The following is a 14017-nucleotide window of genomic DNA, read 5'->3' on the forward strand; positions in this document are numbered from 1 at the left end:
CCTCTGGTGGGAGAGGAACCACTGCTGCCCAATCTGAGCAGGGGCCAGAGAACAGTTCCTGGGAGTCTTCACGCAGCTGAGCAGGTGTCATTGGAGTGGAGTGAGGAGGCTGGGAGGAAGGAGGAGCAGCAGACAGAGGATTCTGATTTGCAGCAGTGGACGGCGCAGAACTGCGGGTGGACGATAGGTTGCTCGAAGCACTTTCTGCCATCCACGACAGGACCTGCTCACACTGCTCATTTTCTAATAAGCGTCTCCCGCGTGGACCCATTAATTGGGCGATGAATGTGGGAACGCCAGAAACGTGCCTCTCTCCTAATCGCGCAGCAGTCGGCTGCGACACACCTGGATCAGGAGCTCGGCCTGTGCCCACACCCTGACTTGGCCCTCCGCGTCCTCGGCCGCGTCCACGTCCTCTAGGCCTACCCCTACCCCTCAGCATGCTGTATTACCAGTGATTTGATTTCACAGGCAGGAAATAAATTGGCGCAAGACTGCAGGCCAAATATAATTTTTTCCCTTTTTTGAAAACGAAAGGCCCCACTGCCTCTAGTGAATGAATAATCTAAGTTTAATAACTGTGCTGTGTCCCTGCTAATGTGTCACAGAACTTGAGGGTAGCAGAGTTATTAACTCTGGCAGAGCAGGTATTTTTTTCCCAATTAAGGAAAGCAAATGGCGAAGCCAGCAGTAAAGCGTAGCTGGGTGCGTCTGATTTTTTAACGTTGTACACGCAGCTCACACGTGTCCACAGCCCTTAGGACGGACAGAGGCAGGACAAATAGATTTGTTTTCACTTGTTTTTACACCAAAAGGACCCACTGCGTATATTCAATGAACATGAGAAGTTTAATAACTGTGTTGTGGCCCTGCTAATGTGTCACAGAACTTGAGGGTAGCAGAGTTATTAACTATGGCAGAGCAGGTATTTTTTTCCCAATTAAGGAAAGCAAATGGCGAAGCCAGCAGTAAAGCGTAGCTGGGTGCGTCTGATTTTTTAACGTTGTACACGCAGCTCACACGTGTCCACAGCCCTTAGGACGGACAGAGGCAGGACAAATAGATTTGTTTTCACTTGTTTTTACACCAAAAGGACCCACTGCGTATATTCAATGAACATGAGAAGTTTAATAACTGTGCTGTGTCCCTGCTAATGTGTCACAGAACTTGAGGGTAGCAGAGTTATTAACTCTGGCAGAGCAGGTATTTTTTTCCCAATTAAGGAAAGCAAATGGCGAAGCCAGCAGTAAAGCGTAGCTGGGTGCGTCTGATTTTTTAACGTTGTACACGCAGCTCACACGTGTCCACAGCCCTTAGGACGGACAGAGGCAGGACAAATAGATTTGTTTTCACTTGTTTTTACACCAAAAGGACCCACTGCGTATATTCAATGAACATGAGAAGTTTAATAACTGTGTTGTGGCCCTGCTAATGTGTCACAGAACTTGAGGGTAGCAGAGTTATTAACTATGGCAGAGCAGGTATTTTTTTCCCAATTAAGGAAAGCAAATGGCGAAGCCAGCAGTAAAGCGTAGCTGGGTGCGTCTGATTTTTTAACGTTGTACACGCAGCTCACACGTGTCCACAGCCCTTAGGACGGACAGAGGCAGGACAAATAGATTTGTTTTCACTTGTTTTTACACCAAAAGGACCCACTGCGTATATTCAATGAACATGAGAAGTTTAATAACTGTGCTGTGTCCCTGCTAATGTGTCACAGAACTTGAGGGTAGCAGAGTTATTAACTCTGGCAGAGCAGGTATTTTTTTCCCAATTAAGGAAAGCAAATGGCGAAGCCAGCAGTAAAGCGTAGCTGGGTGCGTCTGATTTTTTAACGTTGTACACGCAGCTCACACGTGTCCACAGCCCTTAGGACGGACAGAGGCAGGACAAATAGATTTGTTTTCACTTGTTTTTACACCAAAAGGACCCACTGCGTATATTCAATGAATAATAACTGTGTTGTGGCCCTGCCTACACAATTCTTTCCCTGTAGTATCAATGGAGGGTGCAATGCTCTGCAGAGGCGATTTTGAGAAAAAAAAAAAAATGCAGCACAGCTAACAGCAGCCAGCACAGTACTGCACACGGTTAAATATGGCCCTAGAAAGGACCGTTGAGGTTCTTGAAGGCTACACTCACTCCTAACACTCTCCCTGCCTATCCAACACTTCTGTCCCTAATGCCGGGTGCAACGCTCTGCAGAGGCGATTTTGAGGAAAAAAAAAGGCACTGCTAACAGCAGCCAACACACAGGTATTACTGGCCCTAATAAGGACCTTTGGGGGTCTTGAAGCCTACACTAACTGCTATTTCTCTCCCTACAGCAGCTCCGGTACCAGCAGCACTGTCCCTCATCTAACTCACAAGGCATCTGAGGCGAGCCGCGGGAGGGGCCGACTTTTATATTCGGGTGACATCTGATCTTCCCAGCCACTCACAGCAGGGGGGTGGTATAGGGCTTGAACGTCGCAGGGGGAAGTTGTAATGCCTTCCCTGTCTTTCAATTGGCCAGAAAAGCGCGCTAACGTCTCAGAGAGGAAAGTGAAAGTAACCGGAACACCGCATGGTGTTCGTTACGAATAACGAACATCCCGAACACCCTAATATTCGCACGAATATCAAGCTCGGCGAATACGTTCGCTCATCTCTAATTATTATTCTGTATATACGCCTCACATTTTAATAGGCAAGAACATTTTTATTTACTAAACAATGTCTGGCAAGGTAATATACATATATGATAAAATGATATTTTCTGTGTTATAAGTTGATCTAGGGTATATTAGCATTGATGCAAGTTCTCTAAGTTCTACATAGTAGGATCAATGTTTATGTGTAATGTTACTTTTTTACATATTCTGATAGCATAATTAAAAATTATATGTTAACATAGGGGAACTTACAGTCAAATGCATTGTATTATCTTTCATATATCAAGAATTTTCCAACTTTGTTGCAAATGAAAGTGTGCGAAAAAATAAAGAAATTTCATTTTTCTGAAGTTGGACATCGTTGAGTGACTGGGAGATGAGTCACTTCTTTCTAGCTTTGTGACCTCCTTTTAGAAATGGTCTCGTACCGATCACCACTTTGACTTTATTACCCTCTTAGTGACTACCCATGTGTTTTCATGTCCTGGGTACCTAAGCTTTATTCTACATGGCTGTGAAAACATGTTGGCCCTGTAGAATAAAGCTGCAGAGTCGGGGAGTGTGATAGCTCCCTTCTATTGCCATCCTCTGATAGCCGACAGTTTGGAGCTGTCACCGGCAGCTGCAGTTCACACTCACATGATTACCGTTAATAACAGCAATCATGTAAGGCTATTTAATCTGTTACGTCAGCTTCAAAAGTGCTGTAACTGTAAACCAAAAAATAATCACTCTGGCACTGTTCACACCACAGTACCAGGAAAACAAGCTATAAGTGGTAATGAAAAGCAAAGGAAAACTTTCCCTGTGGGGCTCACTATCTGTCCCAATAATGATGCAATCACCCCCATTCCTGGGACACTCACTATCCCTGCAACATATAAATAAAAATAACCATTGCACAAATAAACAAACTTTACCACAAAACAAACCATCATACTTATGTTGAAGAGTTTCTGGGAGAATCACAGAACCCAGTTGCTGGATGAGCCACAGAACCCAGCAATGTTCACCTCCACCTACTGAAAGAGACTGCATGAATTGAATAACACAGAACCAAGGCAAAGTGGAAATAAAAAGCCTTCCTAATTGCTCTCAGTAGCAACACACCCATCACAACTCTTACTGGTGTTGGAGGAGACAAATAAAGAGGAATTCAACAAAGTCAAACTCAAACTGAGACATTTCCACTGAAAATTCTGCAGCCATTTCTGCATCCAATAAATGGTCAAAATCCACACCATTGGTGTGGATTTTGACAGGAAATCAGCCATGTATCCGCAGCTGAGTCTTCAGAGGAGTTGAAGGCACTCCCCTTCAACTCCTCTGAAGACTTCCCATGGTCAGGTGTGTCATTGCTGGTCAGTTGAGGCCACTACAGGCCATTGGGAAGCAGAAGCCGGGGAGCACTGATAGCGGGAAGCCTTCGGAAAAGGTTAGGGTGAGCTCCACACAGTATGAAATCAGTTGCAGATATGCAGCTTATTGCCAGTCAAAATCCACACTAATCGTATGGATTTTGACTTTTTTGGATACGGAAATGCTGCAGAATGTGCTCCCTGCCTTTTGTGTGCATACATTAATAAAACATTACATGAACAAACATACCAACCCAACTAGTTCAGCCACAAGAACAAAGGAGCAGGGTCTCCTGACAATGATGGGGTCTGGCTACACTGGTGATGCAGTGCTCATGGTATGCAGTTAACACAGAGACCTCCTGCTTTCTCCCCAGAAGGCAAGCACTATTTAACGTCCATGTTGTAGGTTGTACTTTTCTTCAAACACCTGCGCAGATATTCAAAATCATCAACTTGGTATGAAATCTGCATCAACGCTAAAATGCTCCAAATTTTGCACCTTAAATTGCTGCAGAATATAATGCTGTGGGTTTCTATTGGGATCATCATTTTCACAAACCTCTATCGAAATTTCGTAAAATGTGCTCAATTTTGCAACAAAATTTTCTGCTGTGGATTTGCATCTTGTGGTTTGGAATTAAAGATTAAACATGTGCGGAATTGATGTTTTATAGGAATAACATTGTGACACAGAAATGTTTGTGTGTACTAATTCCATCCCGTAAAAGTACCTGACATGCCTACACCACTTATTTAGGCTTCGTTCAGACAAGCACTGTTTTATCGCTGTTGGCAGCGCACAGAATGCGCTTCTAATAGGAACCAATAGGCGCACCTAACAAAAAATAGAACATCGGCTCAGAGGACATATCCTATCTTTGCTGTGTGCTTTTTATAGGCTCTTATGGGAGCCTTGAAAGTAGTCAGCATGCACCTCAGATCGTGTGACGGGGCTACAAGGATTCAAGTAGCTTGAAGTAGGCCATTCACGCAATCTTTACAGCACTATAGCCGCAATCTTTTCTCGCGGCTATAGTGCTCTAAAATAGTGCTCGCCTGAACAAGGCCTTAGGGTATAATATTGGACCCATCAAATGCTGCATATTTTACCTCCTTAAGGACACTGTCATTTTTAGTGTTTCTTTTTTGTTTTTCAAAAAATCATAACTTTTTTTTATTTTTTCAGCAACATAGCCACATGAGGTCTTGTTTTTTGATAATAGTTAACTTTATTCTGTGGATCAGTATCATCAAAGTGATACCAAATTTATATATATATTTTTTGTTGTAGTACTTTAAAAATATATATATATCTTTTTGAAGAAAACAATTACCTTGTCTCCATCTTCTGACCCCATAACTTTTTTATTTTTCCATCAATAGGGTGATGTGGAAGCTTGTTTTTTTGTGGGATGATCACTGTTTTTATTAGTATCATTTTGAGGCACATACGACTTCTAAATTGCTTTTTGTTACATTTTTCCTTGGCGATGGGGGAAGAGGTCACCAAAAAAGTGCAATTATGTCACTGTGTATTTTTTTCTGACGGGATTCAGTGTGCAATATAAATAGTTGATTATTTTAATAGATTAGACTGTTATAAACGTGGTGACACCACGTAAGCTTTTTTGTTTATTTTTTTTCCTATATTTTGGTCCCCATAGGGGACTTGAACTTGTGATCATTTGAGTGTTTATACAATACACTATATTGTATTTTGCAGGCATTCAAATTAAGACTTAATAGGTGAGCATCCATGGCAGCGCTGAGGACCTTCACAAGGCCCCACTCTCCCATGACAATTGTACGGCACTTCGCGATCTTGTCACAGGGGGCTTCTTAAGGATCCAGACGGAATATGTGAAGCAGGCTTGGCTCCTGAGCTCAATCCATAAAACCCCATGCACATCTGATGTACATATGTGTCAGATTGTGTTAAAGGCTTATTTTAAACATTTTTTTTTTATACAAGATGATTCAAAAATAAGCATCTTTACATTACAATGTAGAAAGGTATAGATTTAGCAGTTATAGCAGCCTTTCAAAGTAGTTACATTGTAAGTACAAAAATGCATCCTGAAATTTTTATTAATTGAATTACAAACATTACATAACAAAATGTCTCTCATTTATTTATATATCTTATGAGCAGGTATAAAAATATGGAACGATTCACGAATTTGCGTGTCATCCTTGCACAGGGGCCATGCTAATCTTCTCTGCATCATTTCAATTTTAGTGTATGTGCTGCTGAAGCGAGCATGTGTCTAGGGCTTATGACAAAATCTTGTGTTCACTGCTGTTAATAATGCCATATGAATGGGCTACAGGATAAAAAGGAACAGGTGCCTAGGATGATTACTATTCAGTAACCTAGACTGACACATTAACAGAGCTGATTAATAATTTGGGAAAGCTCCATAGAGGCTGATTTCACTTTGTTATTCTATTGGTTAAGGTTTACATAAAACAGCAGTCAAACATTTATTTCCAACTAAGAAAACATGAAACTGCTTGTTTTTTTGCGCAGAGGGTAAGCTTGGGGTTGTATAATTATGGTTTACAGAAGTACAAGTATTGTGACTAGAAAAAAATAGAAATCCATACACATTTAAGGGTCGCAAAATATTTAGTTTTCTGGACTTTTAATAATGTTTTTTTTTTCAATAGAATTAAGTAAAATAATATCAGTATCATAAAAATGAAGTATACAGTCAAAAACGTGCTACCTAGTTATTCCAACTCCAAGTAAACAAGCAAAGCCACACCAACAGGCCATTTTTAAAGAAGAGCATATTGTAACAGGTCTGTAATATAGATTCGCATTCGGGATGTGTTACAGATGACATTATAACAGTATTTCATCAGTATTTCATCACCATCTGATGAGTATTTCCCTCTGTATGTTTTATTTTCTAATGGGAAAATACTGATTCATGTTACCCTATAGAAAATAATAGCCATATGGAGGCAAGGCCTGTAAAATACGGCCCGTATTCCAATCCGCAAAATACAGACCTAATATGAAGTTAGCATAGATTTGTCTGTAAGTAGCCATAAGGTGTGAAACCCCAAAGTACGTATTAATAAAAAGAAAATGATCATTCTCATAGCTTTTGCTGGCAATGAATTGCCAATATGTATTATCTTTTTTATATGTATACCATTTATGTAATACTTGCAGTAGAAAAACATGTTGTGCATGTAATCTTAATGTAATTAAAATGAGCAAGGCTTTGAGAAGTGTTCTTTCTCTACATACATATTTTAAGGTTTTGTCTAGGATGAAAATTAGAATCTTTAACTGCAACCAAAACCATCCAATGTGACTAAAGTCCCATTTAGGCACAACGATTATCGCTCAAAATTCGTTCAAAAGCAATCTTTTGAGCGATAATTGTTGCGTGTAAATGTGCCCATCCTTCACTTTTCTGCCGAACAATGAATTTCATTTCAGCATGAAATCCATTGTTCGGCATAACAGGTGATAAGAAGGATGGCATGCTGTGCTCTGCCCGGGGAGCACTGATAACAGCTGATATGACGGACCACACGCTGTGTTCTGCTCAGGGAGTGCTGATTACATTGTCTCAGCTGTCAGCCCCATGGCAAAACAAAGGGAATGTATTCAGAGAACATTGGGTGGTCTCTTCTCTGAATACAGCTCCTGGCGGCTCACAAGTTACTAATTAGTACTAATAGGCTTTAGTACCAAGTAGTAGTTTATGCAAAAACGAGTGATCATCTTTGTGTGTAAATGGGCCTTAAGAATATATTGATTACAATAACTCATCAGTTGTGGGCCAATTGCATGTAGAGCCATTTTTAGCAGTGAGCCAGAAATTTCCTTAAAAACATCCCTGTGTGAGGTGACAGGCAGATTTCTTGCTATCTCTTGCATAAATCTCTATGGCCATATGATCTTTTTCTTACTACTTCTTGTTTCTATTTCTAATACTTTTATTTGTAACCATTATGCTAAATGGCCTCTACTGTTTTAATTCACTGTGAGACTAAAGGCTTTGTTAGAAGAATTTCTTAATCATTAATGACATTTAGGATACATATAACAATACATCTATGTATTTGGAATATTGCAGATAATAGAATCACAGAATGGTAGAGTTGGAAGGGACCTCCAGGGTCATCGAGTCCAACCCCCTGCTCAGTGCAGGATTTACTTAATCATCCCAGACAGATATTTGTCCAGCCTTTGTTTGAATGCTTCCATTGAAGGAGAACTCACCACCTCCCGTGGCAACCTGCTCCACTCATTGATCATAATGGTAATGGTAAAACGTTCAGTAGAACACTATATTAAGTACAATGAAACAATAAAGCATCCAAGTGGGGAACAAATAAACAGGCTCACTCATAATGGGTAAGCAAAATCTAAAAAATAATGTAAGTATTCATTGCATTTCACATGGAATTGTAGCATATTCATAAAAGAGTAATTCAGTCGTACAATGTTTTTGTACAGATCTGTAATATAGCACCTATATGAATTCACCTGTGCAGTAATTACTTAGCCAACCCCCAGCCTACACACAGAACCATTAGGGCTGGTACACATGGGCATATAAATAAATGCTGTGTGTCTCCAAGTTGTGCCCCAACTCCCTGCCAGACTGCGATAGGCACTGTGCATGTCCGGCACTATGACATCATGAACATGCGCAGTTGTACTTTTTGGTTTTTCTTCAAATCCCCTGCTCTGTGCAGAGTGGGGCTCTGTATTAAATGCTGCCTTGTTGCAGGCCTTGCAGGGGTCAGCATTTCAATACGCAGCCCTTCAAGGGCTCCGTATAAAACAGGGAGAAATAGAGCATGCTGCAATTTATTTCTCCTGCGTTTTATATGCAGTGTCCCCTCGCAGGTCCCACGCAGGTGTGAATGGGAAAATGAAAGGCCATAGATTTTCATTGCCTCCATTCACCACATGTTACGCACAGGAAATACGCATGCACAATACGTGGTGGCAATATGCCCTTGTGAATGAGCCGTTATAGAAGGAAAAAACTACAGACTATATTACCATTGGAGACAATGTTTTGTAAGTGGATTAAAAATGATAAATCAAATCAAATTTATGAATAGGTTTCCTATTTTCTAGAATTTTTCATAAACTACTCCACCGCAAAGTAATATCACTCTCCCCAATACTCTCTTATCCCCCTAGTATCATTTCTCCCCTTTCAAATGTTACTTTTCTCCTCCTGCCAGTATAATCCACCAATTTGACTCCCTCAGTATTATCTTTTCCTCAAGGTGTCTACCCCCCTTACCAACTTTTTTCCACCTCAGCTATCATGGCCAGTGCTATCTTCACTAGTGATGATCGATTAGTGGAATAATTGGTTTGTGTTGATATCGGGCAATTTCACGAAAATCATCATGAATCAGGATGACCGATTTTGACTTTCATTAAAGTCAATGGGAGTAAAAATTGGGTTCGCTAATTTGCCCTCCAGAATATGTACAATGCATCCAAAGCCCCCCAAATTACATGGAAATACAGCCACACATCTGGGTAACACTGTGCTTCAGAGTGTTAAGGCAGCAGAAATGCAGTCCTCAGCTCTCGCTCATGACCTGTAGGTTGCCAGTTCAATCCCCGCTTGGTTCAGGTAGTTGTCTGAAGGTTGACTCAGCCTTCCATCCTTCTGAGGTCGGTAAAATGAGTACCCAGCCTGGTGGGGGGTAATAAATAAATAAATTACCTGAAAGCACTGCACAGTAAGTTGGTGCTTTACAAAAAAAAAAATTCTTCCAAAAATTGGTCAAAATAGTGTACAGTGCTATAGGGGTTAATCATAGCACACTGGCCTCACTGAAAACAAAAGAAAGCCCACAAAGGATCTCCTACATCACAAATTGTGCCAAGGAAGACAGCATGTGTGCTGCTTGCTTTAAAAGCAATGTAATAAATTTTACAAGGAGATATACTATTTGGAACACAACACTCAAGCACAGTTACAGAGCTACCAAAAATTTTGCTATGCAAGACAGCAGGTGTGCTGCTTGTTTTAAAAGCAAGGTCATCAATTTTGCAAGGATAAATTCTGCAAGTTGAACACAACATTCAAACCCAGTAGAGATGAGCAAGCATGCTCGGATAAAGCAGTTACTCTTCTCGAGTAACTGCTTACTGGTCCGAGCAGGCTCGAGGGAGCGGCGGGGGTGAGTGGGGGGTGGCAGAAGGGGGGGCCATCCTCCGCTCACCCCCACCCCCCGCTGCACCCTCGAGCCTGCTCGGACCAGTAAGCAGTTACTCGAGAAGAGCGATGCTCGCTCTAGTAACTGCTTTATTCGAGCGTGCTCGCTCATCTCTAAAACCCAGGCCAACTCCAAGGAACAGCTGTAGAGCTACCAAAAAATTTTGCTATGCAAGACAGCAGGTGTGCTGCTTGTTTTAAAAACAATGTCAGAAATTCTGCAAGGATAAGTTCTGCCAGGTGACCACAATGCACAAGCAAAAGCCTCCTACTTCTCCTCCTCTAAAGAAAAGGAGTAGCATTACCAAAAATTATGCGAAGGTAGACAGTAGGTTTGGTACTTATTTTAAAAGCAATGTCATAATATTTATAAAGGACAAATTCTACCAGGTGAACAGAACAGCCAAGCATGGGCCTTCTCCAAGGAAAAGCTGTAGAGCCACAGCTGTTTCTTCTGCTTTAGAAAATTCTCATTTTGGGAGAAGGAGGCAGGTGGTGAGGAGAGAACAGACAAGGATGAATACCCACTACTCTTGGGGGTACCATTAAACATAGACCACCATTTTCAGCTTCATGCCCCACCTGCAGGACATTGACCCAGTGTGCTGTTAATGATATATAACGCCCCTGGCCATGCTTGCTGGACCTGTTACTGACAGCATTCTTCGACACCAGGAACACGTTATCAATTACATGATGGTGCAGGGCAGGTGTTGTTTTATCGGCAAAGAAATGGTGGCTGGACATCTGGTACTGTCGGTTAGCACGAAGCATCACATTGCCTACGGTGTCTGTTCCACTAGCCTGAAAGGCATCTTTTGTATTGCGAGCAGCTGTACAATGCTTAACTTCAAGCTCTCTGCTCATGAATGGTTAGGTTGATATTTTTTTTACATTCCAATAGCTAGGGGATCGACAGCTGGCTAGTCACCTGAAAGCTCTAATGTCATTGGTTGCAATTGGTAACAAGGAAAGGAAGTTTTATTGTTAGACAGTTTCCATTCATATCAAATTTATATACCTGAGTATCATTAAACGTGAGTTTTGAGGGTTTCAAATTAGGAATATAACTTGTAATAACCCTGTACATATTCACAATATTGTATATTCCCCCCCCCCCACACACACACAGTATAAACTCCCCCTATAGTATGTAGCTTCTACACAGTAATCAAAACCATATGCACCATACATATTTTCCTACCAGTATAATCTCTCTCCCAATATACAGTACTCATCCCTAATTTTAGCTCTCCCTGAACAATATAATTACTCCCACCACAATATACTGTACATCACCCCACTTATAGTTTTAAAAAAACGAGCACCTAGAAGGAGCTCTTGTTTTGATTTAAAATTCAGCATGGAGTTACAACTCATGCAGATATGCAAATGATGAGCATTGTGGTGTGATTAGATGACTGGTCTTACCACCCGAGGCCCTAAAAGTGGTTCCATCCTTGGCCTATAAAAAGGCTCTCAGAGGCTACTTGTGTGTAGTGGACCTCTTTTTCCACTTGTGTAGAGCTTGTTGACCACTAGACATGCCTCTACGATGCAATCACAGAGATTTATTCCAGGTTACAGAGTTTGAGAGTGGGCAAATTGTTGGAATGTGAGAAGCTGGATAGTCATATCGATGAATTGCCCACCACCTGGGCCATTCTGACCAGGCTGTCAGGAGGTGTTGGGACCAGTGGATGTGTGAGGGCATGCACACAAGGCAAGTGGGCTCAGAACACTCTCAACAGACCACCAGCAGAGAGGATTGTTAGATTATCCGACAAGCACAAGCAGCTCCACTAGCCAGAGACAGGTGGCACTATCGTTACAGGCCCCTGTGTCTGCAGGAACCATTTCCGGGCACTTTGGCTGAAGTACATTTGGTCTCATAGTGTCCATTATGTGTACTGCCTTTGACACCTACCAACCATTGTCTTTATTTGCAGAAGTGTCATGAACAACAAAGCTGGACAACTTTGGAGTGGACCGGACTGTCTTCAGCAATGAATTCAGGTTTCATTTGAGCACCAGCGATGGCCGTGTTCATGTCTGAAGACCTATCGTTGAAAGCTGTCTTGCATAGCATAATTTATGGTAGTGGTACAGCTGTTCCTTGAAGCAGATTCATGCTTGAGTATTCTGTTCATTTGGTAGAATTTATCCTTTGAATATTTATGACATTGCTTCTAAAACAAGCACGACACCTGCTGTGTTTCTTGGCACAATTTTGGATCTAGTAGATTCTGTATGGGCCTTCTTTTGTTTTCAATGATACCACTGTGCTACAAGTGACCCCCACACCACTGTATGCTATTTTTACCACTTTTAGGGAAGAGTGCAGTGTTTGTCATATGTGTCACTGCATCCCCAAGCAACTTGAGGGGTTTGGGCTGCAATGAGGGCTTTCTGGAGGGCAAATTAATGAACTTGATTTTTACTTCCTTTGACTTTAATGAGAATCAGAACTGGCCATCCCAATTCAAAATGATTTTGGTTAAATTTGCCCAATCCCGACACAAACCGCTTACACTGGTCAACATTATTTTTTTTTCAAAATAATATTTAATAGTGATTCTAGTAGTATTTCGGCTCCTGAATTCAAATAAATATGTTGTTAGAATTTGGACATCAGGCAGGATTTTTTTGTGACACTTATTTTTTCTTTTTAATTTAGGTGTTCTTTGAATGCGTTTCTTTAATATTTAGTGTCCTAAATGTTGTTATGTGAATGGGACAGCAGGGATAGAAAATCTCACTACATTCAAACAAAACACAATGGCCTAAAAGTGCATCTCTTATTCCTGTACACAATATAATTGTGTCAAAAATGTCTCCTCCTCTTTTCTTGGAAATCCTAAATCAGAAAACTATTGATATGGTGATTTATCTTGCAAAATCATACCAAGCTATGGGATGCAATACATCCTTTAAACTTCACTTCTTGGATTCCCACTTGACTTCTTCCCAGAAAATCGTCAGGTGGAGTCTCAGTATGCTGGCAGACTATTGCTGGACCATGGAGAGAGACATCCCAGAAGCAAAATATTCCCATCAATCATCATCAAAAACTTTCTAAGTAAACTGTATTTCACATGATATTGACTTACATAAGTACCAATTTTATAAAACTTAAAATGTGTGTCACAAAAATTATAACAGTATATTTGAATTTACGAGGTGAAATACTACTAGAATCAGCATTAAACATTCTTGTGAAAGAAAAAAGTTTTATATGTAGTCCAGTGTTATTTCAGTAATTGCTCATCACTACTGATAAGCACACATGGATGCCCTACGAGAGTGTCAAAAGAAGTACCAGACTGTCAGGAGACTGAAGCAGATTTTGCCCAGAGAAAGAAGTGATCAGCAGTCAAAAATTAAAAAAATGCTACTTTCCTCAATATGGGGGATAATTGTTACAATGACTACTGTATATGAAGACTTTTTTTTCAGTTATAGAACACTAACCTCCGACATACAGTCCATGTGGGGATTATTCAAACTGGCAAAGTTAAAGCAAAGAGTGAAATTCAGGGAAACATTTCATGAAAGTAGTGAACAATGAAAAACACAAGTGGACAACGTAGCATAGCTATTTGCTTAGCTTAAAGGACAGTGAATATAATTTCCACTACGAAAAGACTGCCAAAACCACAAGACAAGATCTATTTTTTTAGTGGGAGATCAGTTGCATGTACTGTAATTAGATGCGAAACATGTTCTTCTGTATTGGTTGTGCCACATCGACATTGCATAACAAGATGTTAACAGAAGCAGATGT

The 14017-nt window shown here is 40.8% G+C and overlaps 1 non-coding gene across 1 annotated transcript; it reads right to left on the reverse strand.

Annotated features, from left to right (window-relative positions):
• Positions 1-6171: 6171 nt before the first annotated feature.
• Positions 6172-6278, reverse strand: LOC136594046 (U6 spliceosomal RNA). The gene has a single exon (XR_010788492.1). It is a non-coding gene; the product is annotated as a U6 spliceosomal RNA (small nuclear RNA).
• Positions 6279-14017: the final 7739 nt, after the last annotated feature.

The sequence above is a fragment of the Eleutherodactylus coqui genome, chromosome 1 (genome assembly GCF_035609145.1).
Source record: "Eleutherodactylus coqui strain aEleCoq1 chromosome 1, aEleCoq1.hap1, whole genome shotgun sequence".
Taxonomy (NCBI): Eukaryota; Metazoa; Chordata; class Amphibia; order Anura; family Eleutherodactylidae; genus Eleutherodactylus; species Eleutherodactylus coqui.